Source organism: Chaetodon auriga, chromosome 2 (genome assembly GCF_051107435.1).
Source record: "Chaetodon auriga isolate fChaAug3 chromosome 2, fChaAug3.hap1, whole genome shotgun sequence".
Taxonomy (NCBI): domain Eukaryota; kingdom Metazoa; phylum Chordata; class Actinopteri; order Chaetodontiformes; family Chaetodontidae; genus Chaetodon; species Chaetodon auriga.
In genome coordinates, this window is record NC_135075.1 from 20108595 (window position 1) to 20125861 (window position 17267).

At 40.4% G+C, this 17267-nt stretch overlaps 1 protein-coding gene across 2 annotated transcripts in view; it reads right to left on the reverse strand.

The window, feature by feature from the left end:
- The window catches only part of atp2b2 (ATPase plasma membrane Ca2+ transporting 2), a 118822-nt gene extending 102777 nt beyond the window's left edge, over positions 1-16045 (reverse strand). For both annotated transcript variants that reach the window (XM_076739754.1, XM_076739693.1), the window contains exon 1: positions 15836-16045. The gene's annotated coding sequence lies outside the window, so the exon portion shown is untranslated. The remainder of the gene's footprint in view (positions 1-15835) is intronic.
- Positions 16046-17267: the final 1222 nt, after the last annotated feature.

A 17267-nucleotide genomic window follows, 5' to 3' on the forward strand; every position in this document is an offset into this window, starting at 1 on the left:
GAGCACAGGCATGCAGGTAGCTCCTCACTATGCTTTGCCCTGCGCTGTTCTTTGGTGCACTGAGTGCGTGGGTTCATTGATTGTATCTCTCTCCTGGCACTTTAATGGTCGTGGTACGCTCGTCTCTGGACCCGGCATTAGCATGGTCAAGTTATTTCCTCTCAGGGGCTATTTCCACTGAGCGAACAGGATTTTTCCGTTCACTCCTTAAAACTTGTGTAAGAAAACGGCAAGCTGTGTTTTTCCATTATTTCCTATACGCTGTCTGGAGATGCAGGGAGCAAGAAGTGACTGTGCTTTGAAGTATTTATTGGCAACATAACAGGCTGTTGTGCTTTCATTCTTATCACCGAAGCAGTAAACCCTCTATTTGGTAACCTACACACAGTCTCACACACACAGTTTGAATTGTAGCTGACACATACATACAGTTTGTGCTCCGAAGAGTGAAAGTGAAAAAAGATTTCAAGTCAATGTCAATACAAGTGTCTCCTAAAAGTTTATGAACTGTATAAATATAGATATCTGGGAACTGTACTTCAAGACATCACTGACCTCAATTGTGCAGTGATTGCATGCATTCAAGCACAGATTGGTATTTGCTATTCTATATGGACTGTATATAAGATTCTTCTTGAGACCGTTATCATTTGACAAATGATTATTAGCACAAGGTCTGCTTGAAGATGATGAAGAATTAAGGTCATGAGATGAGCTTGAAAGCTCTACAAAACATCCAGTGAGTGGACTTTGGGCAAATAATTTTCTTTGTCTTTATTAAACAGCTTTTCCAAGGCCAATAACAAAGCTTCAAGCTCACCTTAATCAATCTTACTGCACTTTCATCCCAGCATATTGACTGCATGTGAAGGTAATTCTAATACCCATCATCAGTCAACACAAATGAAATCCCCAATTTCTTTTCCTCTTGAAATGTAGATAAATAGAATACGTTCTGCACATTCTACTGCTCACAGGGCCATGAAACAGAGGTATCTTCAAAACATCAGCATCAATTTTATAAGATGACTGAATCTGAGTCTCCTACCCATGTGGAGAAGAAAAGCAAAGAAAAAATAGTCAAAGCTGAGGAAAAGGTGGGAGTGAGGGGAAGTAGGAATAGAGAAACAGGAAGAAAAAGATGGAGAGGGAAAATCCAAGTGGGAGTGCTCCATCAAGCAGCTTTTTCCCCTGCAGTAAAGAACGAGGGGATGACTTACTTGGGGTAATTCTACACACATGGACACACAAACACACACTCTCCACTGCAGGTAATTGGTCTCGTGAAAACTAGCCTGTCAGTCCACCAGAAGGTAGCAGTGCTCTCTTATGCCCCGACCCTGCATCTCATCCCATCATCTTCCTGGCCTCCAACCCCATCCCTCGGGTGTATTCGGTGCTGCACCTTTTGAACGTCCTCAGTCCTTATACTGCACAAAGCTGTCCTTAACCAGTGACTCTCCATGGTACTCAATAAGAAAGGCTTAGAATCCTGTAAAAAAAAAGTTCCCTGCATACTGATAAAGCATTAAAGATTTGTCAAGACGGCACTTGAAAACTGCTAATGCTTTCACTGTTATTTAAAGGATAAAACACATGTATAACAGATGCAATTAATTACATTTTGATTAAAGATAACGCTTGCTACAGTTCAGGATTGCCCCCTGCAGTATACCATTGGACTATAGTATGAAAGTGCAGTATGCCATGGGATTATAAAGCCTTTAAAGAGAACATATAGCCACATGGTGTCTTGTTAAAAGGCCATAGTGGAGCGCAGCAGGTGAGTTGTGCAGATCATTGTGCTCACAAAAGCGATGAATGTATCCCTGTACTGTGAAACCATTGCAAGCACCTATATGGAGCAATATAAGGCTGGTGCGCAACTTGTCTGCCATATTTAAATCCTGAGTACCTGAATACTGACGAGGTGTGAATAAAAAGATACTTCTAAAGCAGTCAAAAATTAAGTCCACTGGCCTTTAGTCAATGTATTCAACCTACCAACTACCTCCAGTGTGTACTTAGACATGTATGTACGTGTGTTACTGTACAACTGTGTGTTCAAGCCTCTCTCAGGAGACTTTGCAGCCCCTTTATGTTGTCACAGGGTTTGGCACTGGTCTTGTTTCTCCAGATGTTCCCACCATCCTGTCTCTCGCTCTGTTTTTTTTTTTGTTTTTTTTTTTACATCTGCCTTCTCTCTGACTTTCCATTTTCAGGGATGAGAAACTCACTTTTAAACTTTCCATGTCTTGCTGTCTGCTTCCTCTGTCAAACACAAGCACAACCATGGCCCAAATCCCAACCCCCTCCCTTCCCCCATAACTGATGAGTAAGATAAATGTTTTCCCTGCACACAAATATGTACCTATTGCTGCATTTCCCTACTTAAACACATTGCAAAGATGGTGTGATGGTGATAAAACTGTCAAATAAGGATTAAAATGACAGGGATACTAAAAAGAAAAAAAGAAAAAAATACAACACAGTCTCAATTAAGGATGTTGGTAATACGCAGTTGTGTTTTAAACAAAAGTTATCAAGATTGAACTTGATGTTTGTACAAACATCAAGTTTAATCCTAACTTCCATACGCTGACTATGTCATAACCAAACATTGTTGCTCTGCATATACTTCCACAAAGTCAATTACAGGCCAGTCTCTTCTCATTGCTTAGAACAACAAATAAAGAATGAATATATTATTCAACCACATGTTTTTTCCACACCACAGTCTAGAGCCGTGGTGATTACTGAGCACATTTCAAAGGCAGTCCGATACATTGAAACACACAGCAAAGTTGACTGTAACCACAGCAGTTACAGGGAGGCTCAAGTGGAACTGTGTTAAAGGATTACAAAACCTGAAGTACTTCACTACATGTCAAGTGCAGTGTAACTCCTTTCAACTAATCCCTCTGTGCTCTCTCCATTCTGGCAAAATCAGCCCTCAAATTTAACAGAATGCCATTGTTTTAAAAGGATTTACTTACAGTGAAACAGCAGAGAGGAGAACGTGGTGGCAGTGCTAGGTACAGTTTCCCCAAATATCCCTTTTGGTGCTGATGATAGTTGTAGAAGCAGGGTGGCCTGTCCAAGACTAAATATAACCTAGAGAGCTTGTAGCAGGAGCAGACAGCAGGCCGAATCTGGCTTTCCCACGTTGTATGGTCAGTGTATTGGCCATAAGCGAGCTCATTCTGAACGGCTGGAAAGCTGCACAGCACGGGAAAGTACAAGAACAAGAAGCTTCACACTAGGGCTGTGTCCCTAGAACAAATGAAAGGAGGGAGGGAGGGAGGGAGGGAGGGAGGAAGGGAGACAGGGAGGGAGAGATGAAGGGAGAGAGAGAGAGAGGCCGGGAGGGAGGCAAGGAAGGACAGACTGGTGTTGTATAGGACCTGCTAGCATGACCTTTTGTAATGATAGCACACACTGACACACACACATAGCCACAGACCTCAGTCAATCCTGAAAAACTTTACTGATGATTTGACAGCCAACAACTTTGCACTCAAAGGGCTTCCTTTTGCTCTGCAGAACGTGAGCATGTGTTTACATTGTCTGTAGTTTCTTTTCATTTTTTAACTGTAGAGATAAAAATATAAGTAAAATTAACATGTAAATGTGCTTTAATGGCACTGAGACACTGACTGCAGAGTTTTGTTTCTCATAATTAAGACTTCAGTCCTCCTGTCTGTTCCTGTGATGTGATGCTATCAAAAGCAACAAAAAGGACAACAGCTTAAGTATTATCATCTCATAACCTTCCATTGATGTAACAGAATAACAGAATAGAATCACACTGACTGCAATTTATCACTTTTCCTATCAAAGACCAAATTTGGACAAAAGGGTTGGAGCTAAATGATGCAAGCAAACGGTAACTCCCACAGCACTCTGTACCACCAATTTCCCACCTCAAGATCGAGTAACATTTCAGGGAAAGCGCCGGCACAGCTGTGTTGTGAATGAAAGCAGTAATATTACAGGGGCGAACACTTAAAGGCACTGTCTGACAAAAGTCAGTACTGGTGGTGGTGTTGGGGGGGGGGGGGGGGGGGGGGGGGGGGTGGCAGGAGGTGGTGACTGCACTTCTCCCTGCTACGGTCGCTAGCTTCATCAGCACTAGTTCCGATTAGTTAGTTCGATTACTAGTTCGATTTCTCAGAAAAATCCCAATTTGATAGACCTTCAAGAGTCACTACAGCTAAATGTTGCCTTGTATGCCACTAACATTAGGTGAACTGTATTTGGTCCTTGAGCGAGAGACAAGTGTATGAATGGGAGGGTGGACAAGTGAAACAATACAAAAACTTCATTTGTACCATATTTCAGCACATTTGAGCATTTTTCAGTAGTAGTAGTACTATTAGTAGTCTCTGCTTTCGTGTAATTTGTATTTGGGAATGTGATGGGCACCCAGTCTTACACCTTATTCAGACTGTCACAGTAATGCTGGTCAAAGCCACATCAGCCGTCTGAATGGATCAACGCACGTCAGATGACCTCATGTCATATGCGTGTCTCCTGTAAAAGAGGGGTATTAGAGCACCTGCCATCTTAAAGCACTTCAGTACTGTCTGCACACAGTAGTTGCTGCTTGGTTGAAGTAAAGCAGTAGGGATGGAGTGCTTTGCCACATTATTTCTATTTTTGTGGCATAACTCTGTTGTGTTTCTATTGCAGGTAGGGCGGAAGTAATTAGAGTAATGATTAGGTTAGAAAAATAATTGACAGCAATTACTTTTATGAAAAATTTGTTAAGAATTTAAGCAATTGAACTGCTAAAAATACAAAATATTACAATAATCGATTAATTAAAAAATAATCAACCATTTAATGAATTAAAAGAAGAAAAACAATTCATTGCAGCCACAGTGGGAGGAGGAAGTCAATTAGAAGTGAATGGCTCACTAGCTCTTCACTAACTGCAGTAGATTAGGTTGTCTATTCCTCCACAGTATACAAACCCTATTTTGAGAGATATCCAAATTGTTACTAGGCTTCCAGCTGTTTACAGAAGAATGGTTGTAAATGGAGCATTGTGGGTTCAGGTTGCTGGACTGCCTGAGAAATAAAAGGGTAAGGTCTGAAGGAAATGAATGTGAGCAGGTAAACCACAACTGCTCTCATGAGGGAGCCCACTGGCCAATAATAGAAGAGCGTTGTTATGCTGGACAGCAGACGATGTTTAGACATCTCAAAAAGCCTCAAGCAGATCCTCGAGTAAAGCTTCATCAATTCTACAGCCTGGCAGGGAGTTCCAGGCATTTAAAGGCCTCATGAAAGCAAAGAGCACCATTAGCTTCTGTAAGTAAAGGGAGAAGAGGAATCTACTCGAGAGTGAATTCATCTAGTCTGGCTCAACTAAATTCTTCTATTACAGCTGGGTGTGAAAGCTCATTTTTGACCTTGAAACTAGTGGTTTGACAATCTCATCACACTAAAGCATCTCCAACAACTTAGCGAATTACATCCTCTGATGAAGACAGTGAGATGTGGTTGAAAGCTCTGCAAAAAGCAAGGGGACATTAAGTTATGATTACTTTGTGTGGGGAAAAAAACCCTGTAACATACATTGTCAAAAAGATTACTGAGTGGGCCTTGAAGGATCTGAAGGCTGATATTTTGTTGATTTGGAAATACCTCGAGACAACCTGGGTATTGAAACATTCTTCAATTCAAAGTAAAATAAAGCCAAATAAAAGTTTGTTTCTTTATTTCTCTCTCTCTCTCTCTCTCTCTCTCTCTCTCTCTCTCTCTCTCTCTCTCTCTCTGAAAATAATGAATCACTATCAGTGGAAGAGAAAGTATTTGGCCTTGTAAACAACTGGCTGTGGGGCGAGCCACAAGGATAATCTTGTTAGACAATTCCCCCTGAACAATTGTGAGTGTGCATGAGCATGCAACAGTCATATTCTTTTACTTATGCACTGAGACTATTTTCAGCAACCTTGACACAACAGTGCACACACACACACACACACACACACACACACACACACACACATTGCTTCCTAACAGAAAAAGGATGACACATGAGGCAGAGTGGAGGTCTTCCCATGCCCCTCTGCCCTTTCTGTTGGACTTGGACATCTCCCACAGGCTGAGCTGTAAATAGACAGTACCCCCAAAACCTTCACACACACACACACACACACACACACACACACACACACACACACACACACACTCTCTCTCTCTCTCTCTCTCTCTCTCTCACACACACTCACACACACACACACACACACACACACACACAAACAAACACAAACACACACACACACACACACACACATATATATATACACAAACTGCAAGATGCATGCACACACAGAACTATACTTAGATGCTTCTTCTGACTTGCCACCATATACTGCCACAGTGAGATGGGGCACATCAGCTTGACTCTTTAAACAGAAATCAGACTACATCTTTCCTCTCACTACAGGCAGAAATGTCTAAAGTGAAAACATTGCAACTTAAGAAAGTTCTGCACTCACTAGTCTGTTTACATTTGATAAAGTACAGTAGCACAGAGGATTTCATCACATGCAGCGCAGCTTCCAGCCTCACTGGCAAGTTCCTGGAACATCTGTAACCGTTAATGTCCAAACAGATCACAGTAATAGTTTATGATATGTCAGGAGGGCTCTAATAGCCATACCACTGAACAAAAACAAGGTTTATTGAACTATTTGTCAGGAGCAAGGCACTTCAAAGATTGCACAGTAAATTACTGTGTTAAAACACTGAGATGGGAACCTACAGTAAAATACAGTAAATTCATGTAGTGTGAGATATGGCTCCTCAGGGGGGTGTAATTGTTACTTGGGGCTGTAGACAGACCAGGCACTATGGAAAGACGTGTCCAAATACAAACACTGACTAACACAGACACTGAGATGTCTTGACATATGATCAAATCCCTGCAGCCAAAAAGCACTCAAAAATGTTTAGTTTAACTGGACAGAACTTTAGTGAAACTAAAGCAGAAGAAAAGTTACAGCATGAAGCCATGTGGAGACCATGAGGCAGTCGAGGAAAATAGCTCTGCTCTAAGGTGGAGCACGGATGTTACAGTAAACTGCTTACATGCATCACTATCATCATGCATCTAAGCCAATGCAGCCTATTACTTCTCAAGTAAATTTAGCAGAAGTGAGCAACAAGCTTGCAACTACAAAGCCAAACAAACAAACCACAGGTTGACAATTACATCATGCATTTTGCTGCTGTAATAATGGCTTCACCTAAATCTTCATAAAACCACCAAAAATGGGGGAAAATGCAGTGGCAAATGCTATGGAATCCTGATCATATTGCTTATGTGCCTGCAGAGATACGATTCTACGTGCATAACATGCAAATATACTCCTTTGTGTCTCTTTTTACATCACGTGTGATCAAAAATCCAGTGCATTCAGTCTAGCAAACAATGAAACACATAGTATGAATAAATATGAGTACTAACTCATTAGCTTTGCATCAACTGCATACAGTGATCAACCAACAGGAAAACACCTTCATATAATGGTGACATTATTTTTCAGACACTGATCTACTCTGCATTTGTCCGTTACGTTTCGCTCCATGATCACAGTGTTTATTTGAGCAAGGATGACAATTGTAACATTGTCTTGCTGAAATATTACATACAGCACAGGGCTGTCAGAAAGTATTGAGACAGGGAATCGTGTTGCTGTGTTGACTCATTTAAAATTAAATAACGAGTATGAGGTTAAAGTACTGGCTTCAATTTGAGGGTGTCGAAATAAACATCTGATTAACAGAGAAGGAACTGTAGTCTTTTAAGTACATAGGCTCGCAATTTTAGGAGGTAGGGAGTAACAAGTTACAGGAATTTATAGTCAAACTATGTAATATTTGATTTGTATTCTGCATAGTTCTAAGTGCTTCCAAAGGCAACTGGACTTGTTTGTTTGGCAGGGGGCTGAATTCAGTCTGGTTTTCTGGCAAATGATGATTGACATCAGGTGACTTGACTTGGCTGTTCAAGATCTACTTCTGCTGCTTTATTATTTAAAAAAATAAACTTTACAGTAGCCTTTTATGTAAGCTTAGGATTATTAGCCTGATGATTTCCTTAAAATGGTGGTAATGTGTAAAAAGATTTTAGTCCTTTAACAGAACGGTCGGGTGCACTACTACCATCCTCTGGACTGGAGTAGGAACGACCCTGATTTTCATGCAGCATGGGAGAACCATGCGGACTGCAATCAGATCTGAGATCTGGCCAATGGAGATGCATATGACGGTAAGTGTAAACCAATTTACACTCAATAACTTCTGGATTTAATCCAAAGTTTGGGGCCATTTTTTCATCTATAATCCAATAAGATGGAGCAACATAAAAACATAAGGTATGGCAATGATATTTATCAAATTCAATACTGTGCAGAGGGCTTTAAAAATAAATCAAAAGAATGACAATATGACAGCATGTACACCAGAAGGTGATGTTAGCCGTGTTTCAGAGATTTGTTGGGATTTCAAACAGACCTCCTCACAAGAAGCAAGACAGAGGGATATCCCAGACACAGAGATATTATCAAGACATCCCTCATTTGAGATTTAAACTCTATAAAATGAGGGATAGAAATGCTTGACATACTAATTTTTGCTAATGTTATTTCTACAAATGTTGAAAAAAATGTGAGTTTTTCACTATATTATTCAGAGAGACAATGCACAAGTTTGTTTGTTACATGGATGAGTTGCTACATTATCAGTGGCTAATTGATGAAGACTGGTGAAAACACATGATAGCAAGAGAAAGAAACAAAAGGATTAAATTGCAGAATATTGGCAAAATTGCCAAAATGTGGATGCAATTTATAAAAATCTGTGTTTTCCCTACAATTACAAACATTTTTCACAGTGCCTTAGCAAAAAAAAGAAAACTACACTGCTATGTTTTGTCTCACACACACACACAAACACACACACACACACACACACACACACACACACACACCCCTGAGGTCCTCTGAGAGACAGAGAGAGAGGCAGCACACTAGCAAGAGTCCATCACTTCAACAAACTCTCAGAAGCGCAACAACATCGGCAGATGCAAGACGCCAGTTTGTTGAAGACCTTGTGGCTGTTTGCACAAAGTCAGATATTCTGTTGGAAAAAATGTAAAAGCTACATCCCTTCCTACTCAAACACTGTAAACAAGGAGGAGCAATGGCTGAACATGAAAGTAGCCTCCGTCAGACCCACTAACCCGGTATTCAAACTGCATGTGGAGGCTGCCCTGCAGAAGATCCATTTGCTAAAAAATACTGCTATGTATAAAATTCATAGATATTCAGAAAATTGAGAAGATTTTCTTATTGAATCAATGAAATCGAAAGAGAATTTGGGGAAAAAAATATAACTGAATCTGGAAAAGGACCCTGAACAACACAAGGACATCTTCAATGCCACAACAATTCCACACAATAACAAATGATTGTGACTCCTGGATGACCTTACTGCAGTATAGTACAGTATATTACCGTGAATGCACACCCCCAGAGTACAGTGTTGGTTCATTCTGGTCTCCTACTGCTGATATTTTGGCAAGAGATCAAGGTTCTTCGAACCAGGCAGTCCTATTAAACGACCTTTAATATGTTAACCCCATGACCTGCAGCATGACACCTACCCAAAACAATTCCATATACAGTACGTCTTTATTACCAACATGATACTGTCAACACCACATGAAATCCCATATCACCACCCCAGTTCATATTGCAGGTATAAATTACCACCGCAACATCTATAACACACCGAACAGCAGACAGTAAATCCTCCAACCTTGCTCTAAACGCACCTTTAAGATTAAAAATAGCATGAAGCTGATACACAGGTGTGGAAAGAGCAGCCCATTCAATCCAGATGTTCAATCTACCCACGCTGGCACAGCAAACCAATTTTAAACTCAACGGAAAAAGCACAAGATGATGCACTGTTTCTCTGCATTTCATTTTGTTGACTCACTCTTCACCTGTGGAGACGACATCTGACTTCTATTTCGTAGTGTCTTCAGCCTGTTTGTGGTCCCATACTTTTCTTTCTTCTTTCAATGTGCTATACACAGAAAAAGTTGGTACAAGAAAGCTCATCAAGATTTTCTCCCAACATTTCTAATATCTACTATGTAATTACTTACTTAGATTGTGTATACCATATATTTGCATACCTTTAGTTAATTGTAATTTCAGAAAGTTACAACTATAGCGTTTAATTTGTTAAAATTTGCAAGGCAGTTTTATCTCCAACTTCTAACTAACCATCATGAACTGTCACCAGAAACCATTTTTTCATGAATGAAAGAACAGGTCTAAGTGTAATATTGTAGCATTGTAGTGCGGACAGTCCCAACAGATCCCAGACAGTCAGTGTCAGTGTTGGGCAGTGTTCAGTTCTCGCATGGCTCTAGGGCAGAAGCTGTTCTGAAGTCTGTTTGTCTGTGACTTGATGGACCAGAACCAGAGGGCAGCAGGTCAAACAGATGATGTCCAGGGTGGGATGGGTCTTTCATACTGGCTGCTTGACTGAGGCAGCAAAAGCTGAATAAGTCCTCCAATGACCCTCTGAAAGGCTCTCCTGTCCACTACTGAGCATCTGGCATACCATGCAGCATACCATACTACCAATGGAGCAGCACCAGTAGGACAACAGCAGCTTCCCCTGGAGGTTGGTTTTCAGGAGGGACCCTTTCCACGTAGTCCCCGTTGATGTATAGCGGGCCAGAATCTGCACTGTTCTTCCAGAAGTCTATTATGAGTTCTTTTGTTTTTGAAGAGTTCAGGACGGGCCTGGTCTCCGAACACCACACTGTCAGTCTTTGGACTGTAGGCTATCTCGTCTCCTCCTGAGATAAGTCTAACCACAGTCATGTCATCCATGAACTTGAAGGTGGTGTTGGTGGAATGGGTGGGGTCATAGTGATGAGTGTAAAGGGAACAGAGGATGGGACTCAACACACAGCCCTGGAGGGAGCCGGTGCTAAGTGTAAGGGTGGATGGGAAGCAAGGGTCAACCAGTCTGCAGATGGGGGTTGGTCAGAAAGTCCTTGAGTCAGTGGTGGATTGGGAAAGTCCTAGGTTAGTAAGTTCAGCAACAAGTCTGCCCGGGATGATGGTGTTAAAGCTAATGCCTATGAAAAGCATCCTCACATAGCTCTCCTCTCAAGGTGTGTCAGTGCAAGCAGTGGCAATTGCATTAACTGTAGGAAACAGTGGTCTCCCATGTCCAACATTCTATTGACCCATCCCACCACTACCATCCCCTCCCTCTGTGGACTTTGTGGCTCTGAAACAACTTTACGCTATTTGGATGGACAAGTCATAATTCATATAACAAACAGAGGGCTAAGTCACTTTGATATGTTGTTTTTGAGTTTTTACTGAAACAACCGAGTCTGCTGTTTTTCTTAGGTTGAGAGTTTCAGCTTTTAAGACACTACTTACACGACATTACAATCAGAGCATATCAAATAAAGCCCACATTTATTGAACATTTTGCCCTCCCACGTGTTCCAAAAAAGAGCAAAGTCTCTCGTGGAGAAATGAATGGAGCTTGTTTCTTGGGTAATTTTTGGGATCTCTATTCTGTTAAATCACCTAATCCTACTTTTCTCACTTTTCGTTCCACCAATGGCTTCTCTGACTTCTTCTGTGATACTAGCATTGACAGTAATTACTGATTGAAGGCATATGCATCCTGCTGCATGTTGAAGGCGGCACTTCCACAAAATAAACAAAAACCTGTATTCCAGCTTCTCAAAATACAACCTGCAGCAAATGCACAGGATTCATCTTCCAACAACAGCTCACAGGAATTGGTTTCATAATTTTTTCTGGGTGTAATTCATCTCTCATACTCCAAAATAACGCCTAAATTTTTGTTTGCAGATGCTCTATTTTGAGTGATTCAATTTGTTCCTGCAAATAGCTATCCTATTCACGGGCAGAATGTGCACTCCCACCATGCAACTTAAAAATCTCCCACTCTTTTCTAACGCCACACAGACATGTAGAATGAATTGTAGGGGAGTGTAACACAGAACAGCAAGTCAGCAGGAAGGAACTTAGGTGACCACTCAGGAGGTACCTGCTGTGTCTCATACATGGCAGGAATTTTAAGCCTAGGAGGTTCAAGTATGAAAGAAAAGAATCCTAAAAAACAATGCATGTCTAAAACATACAGAAACATATAAAAGTAATAGAGAAATTTATATTCTATTACAAGTCTGTTTTCTACAAGTTTGTCACATACATGGTAATGCGTAATTCCTCGAAAATGAAATCCTGCAAGTTCCTTAAGTCTCAGTGAAGGCTTTGTTGAGCAAAAGGTTTGACCTGAATGCACCCAATACAAACACCCCACTGTAAGCCCTCTAATGTGCGGTTTACCCTGGAGTCCAGATTATTCAACTACAAGTGCTGAAAGTCCACTTTTGCCAGCATGGCCAACAACAGCACAATTAGACATTCCTTACATAATAAGGTAAACAGCTGCACAAAGCTGTATTGGGTGATAAAAACAAATAAGAAAATGTGGCTGCTTATTTAAGCATTTTGTGCAATCTGGTAGTTACAACTGGCACAATTAAACACTGCACATAACATTTGAAGGGCACTGTTGGCAAGCTGTGCTATCAGTCACTCTAGATGGGTATTTTACTTATAACATGAGTCACTTTACAGGTCGAACAGCCAAATCTTTTGGAGGCAGTACTGCTAACATCAAAATGGTGAAGCAAACACATAACAGTTGTTCGGGTTAGGTGTGTTGTTAATTTAAAAAATGTGTCCTTCACAAGAGAATGGCTACGTTCATCCAGTGAACACTTCCTCACTGTACGTGAGAAAATCCTGAGTCAAATTCAGTTGAAGAAGGCCTTAACCAATGTCACATTTTGTAAATATAAGAAAAGGAGAGAGCTGCCTTAGTGTAAACAATTTCAATTGTCTATTCAGTCATATAAATATGATGATTATTTTAAGTGAAAACTGGCATGTGCATACCATGCTAGTATAAATCTGGACAGTAAAATGGTTTAGAAACAGATATGAAATAGCTGTGATCTCAAGTTTTTAATTGCCACATCTGGACAGCAAAAACAACAGGCCTATTTTGCACTGGGGACAACATGCATTCAATCAAGCTATCGTACTGAGCGAGCTGGAGGGGGGGGAGCAGAGAGAAAACACATAAGAAACATCATCAGAGAATGATTCTCCATCCATCTGTCCAGAGATTCTGTGAGGACCATAAAGCCTGCAATAGTGCTTTTGATTGTTGCAGTGAGAATTTGTCATGGTTAAATTAATTCTAACACTGCGCCATGATATGCAAATGACAGACAGAGGGAACACTGAATCTGCAGTAGTAATTAACCGTCCTAAATGGCTCATTAGAATTCATGATTTTATTAGCTAATCAAGTATTTTATGTGCGGATGCTTGTGTAAACATAATATTTTTTTTTTGTTGTTTTTCCAGACATCTACAGCTGGATCAATCCCTCCACCAGCCTTCACTTAAGACTTAAATTACCTCTATAAGACATTTGTAACTGTAGCCAAGGTGTTTGTCCCCTCCCCCTCTGTGTTACAGTAATGGACAGTTGTCCTACATGCAAGAATCTCCGCAGCCCTTTACATTTCACACATGCATATTAAGATGTCAGCTCTTGCTGCATTGCAAATACAAACAAACAACGTAATTATGTATGCATTATTAATTGACAGTGTCAGAGGAGCAGCACCAATGGAGCCACTGTTTGTAAAGAAGATTAATGAGAATGGCAGCCTGTCTTCAAACCCATATTTTACAAGCTCTTTACCAAAAGAAGGATTGCTTTTTTATTTTATTTTTTTTACACAAACTGGGCTTTCATAATTTACTCCTGCTGGGCATTATAGGATGCAACTCATTAGTTTCACTGCTGAAATCTGGGAACATGGCAACACTGGTAACCACAGCTTTACAACAGAGATAAAAGAAACAAGCTTCTAAAATACATATTTGGAGGTGAGCCCACGAGAGGAGACACCTGAAATGTTCTCTATAACGGGCCACTACATTAAAGATATACATAGCTGTAAAATTAAAGCAGGTGCAGTAGGTCAAAGTTGAACTACATTACACAATTACTACAATTATCTACAACAGATATAGAAAATAACTACAGTATCCACCATGGCTGTCCTTTATTCTGACTTTAGAGAGAATGACTAAGAATCTGTTACATAACCACTTTTACCTACAGGTCACCTCAAAAGAGTTTTATCAGGTTTGAATACCTGACAAGAATCAAGGCTATTTGCTCAGAAAAAGGTGACGAGCAGAACAACTATTCAAGATCCTGAACGTGAACGGCCTCATGTGATTTTAAAACTGAAAAATGAAACAGCGCAACATCTTAAATCACAGCAAAGTGTACAATCTACTGCAACGAGAAGGATGAGAAAAAAAAAAAGTTTCAAGTATAAAAATACTCTTAAATTATACTTTTACGCATATGTACATATGTATTTCATCCTTGTTTGCAGGCTCATTGATGTGGACTGCGTCATCATGATTTGCATTAACTCACCTTGGACACTATGACTGCTGACAACTGTAACAAATTAACCTTGCACACAGCAAAAAACTCAAATCATGAGCCACGACTGGTGTCAACAGTTACACCTACAGTATAATAATAATGTCAGGGACTCTATTACTCCCAGCAGTGTGAAGCTGCCTATCATCAGAAAAGCTACAATTACAAGCATACAGTTCACAAAAACTAAACATCTAACTTTTCACTTAGGATTTACAGTAAATGAAGTAAATGTTTGCCATAAAACAGGTAAACAACCATTGTATCCCTGATTACATCTTCAGTTGAGCTACCTCAAGTTTAACCTCAGTAACGCCGCTCATGTATTACCATTACATTTAGGTCACACAACTAAGCATCCCATATTCTGACAAACAAATACCTGGTGTCTATACAGGTAGCTGGAAATGTCATTGCTCAAAAAATATTTTTTTTAATGAAAACATAAAATATTGGAAAGAAACATCAATATATACCACAATAATAAATTTTAAATTTTGCTTCACATTGAAATAATTGAGCAAGGAAAAAGAGGTGCAGCTTGGGGAACAGGTTGATAATATTTTCCATTGTGCAGGAATATTTTTTTCATCCTAACAATTACAAGAGTTTGAGCATTCTGGAAATGCCTTTATGACAGCAGCGAAGAGTTGTTAAACAATCAGATGCTTAGCTCTACGATTTAAATGTCTAACACATAAGAGGCACAAACTGGGGCTACTTTGAGTTATACTGCGCTCAGTGGAAAGCACAAAAAAAAAAGAAACAGAAAATAGGTCGCCCTATTATATCATCAACCAGTTATTAGGTTTTCAAACTGCATGATATGAAGAAATTAGATGCACTATATTGCAAGTGCAGCACACAGCCACAAAAAGACAAGCAGGACATCAGAAACTAAGTGCTTGCATCCATCCCCTCTGCTCCACCGCATACCTGCGGCACAATGTACGTCTCAGAGGCAACGACAGCAGACCGAATGGGTAGCAACAGTGTGTCATTCCTGCCGACGCATCTCACTATGGATGCAAGGGCATCTCCCATTATCACCGACTCCTCATCTGACAGTGGCCTCCCAACAACCACGACATGGACAAACTAAAGGGACCGCAAAAACTAGACAGTAAAGGACTCTTTCCCACCGCCAACCCCACTGACTGGATGTGTGGGTGACATTTTCCAAATCGGAAGCATGTCCTACCTGTTTCTGCTGTTCCAGGAGGGAGAGGAGGAGGAGGAGGAGGCGCATCAGGATGAAGATAAATGCTGCATTTAGGAGATCGGGGAATTATGGAAATCGAGATGTAGCAGGGACGCGTTGGTGCTCCCTCCTTCAGTCACGACGCGCGTCCCGACACTTTGCGCTCAGCGGCTACTTTTGGCGCACAGCTCCACCAACATGCAGCGGAATGAGGAGCACAAGTGTTGCGCAATATTATCTGAACTGAATTTGAGGATTTAATTCATCCAACTTCAGACAAGCTTTTAACCAGTGACGTAATTAAAAGAGGGTAAACCATAAACTGAATGGCAAACAGTCGCTTAAGCAAACGGCAGCGTCCTGGACATCCGCCAGAACATTACATGAACGACTGACTAACTTGGCTTGTCAGTCAGCCTTGAACACAGAATTAACTAATTAAACAGAGGGTTAACTAAACTGAAACCGGTGGCTTTACTATAGGTTATACTGCCTTCCTGCTTTACATCTTAAGACTACAGTTTTCCTAATGACATTTAAAGAGCTACAAACTTAACGAAAACATTAACCTCAGCGCCGGTGTCTGAAGAGTTCCACCTTATCGTTTTGGGTCCCGACCTTCATTTACATGCATCACACAAACAGCCACAATGATAAACACACTTTTTTTTTTTAACTCCTTTAACTACCGTTGTCCTTGCTCTCCTCAGTCTGTGTGGCCTGTGAGCGTCGTTCTAACATTTGCGACTGTAGTTGCGATTAGCTGCCGTTAAGCTACCGCGCAGTGCTAGCTTGCTAGCATCTAATTTTCTCGATAATAAACTCCAAGCCAAACTTAAAATATGAACACTTACCACAGGTTTGAAGACGTGCAGATCCCTCAAAGATTCTTCTATCCTCGTGGAATGAAAAATATTACATGTTCTGCTCAATGAATACAAAAACTCGTTTCAAAATTTCATAACCATATTAAAGATGGCTGCCGGAAAAGACATGCCAACTGCCACAAAACACTAGAAGAAGAAAACAGACGTTGCTGGTTGCACAGCAGGCAAGACTAAAATAAACACATTAAATTAGAAATAAATAAATGAACCTGTTAACAAAGCTTACATCCTTTAAGTCCAAATGATTGCTGAAGCTGATACTGAAGTCGATTTTTCCTCTCACAGGACGAATAAAGGAATATTGAATTGATGTTTGGGAATTTAAAACAAAAATTATGAACATTGGGCCATTTAAGGCCAGATGGCTGTGAATACTGAAGTCATGTCCTCAGTATATTTTTTCCTGATTTTTACAGGAATTTGGAGATTGTAATAATCTAGGGCAGTTACATTCAATACACTTTACAATAAAAACAAATAGAACATTGTGGAAATGTTAAAGGCTGATTTCAGTGTTTTTAATCTCAACATATTCAGAGACTGTC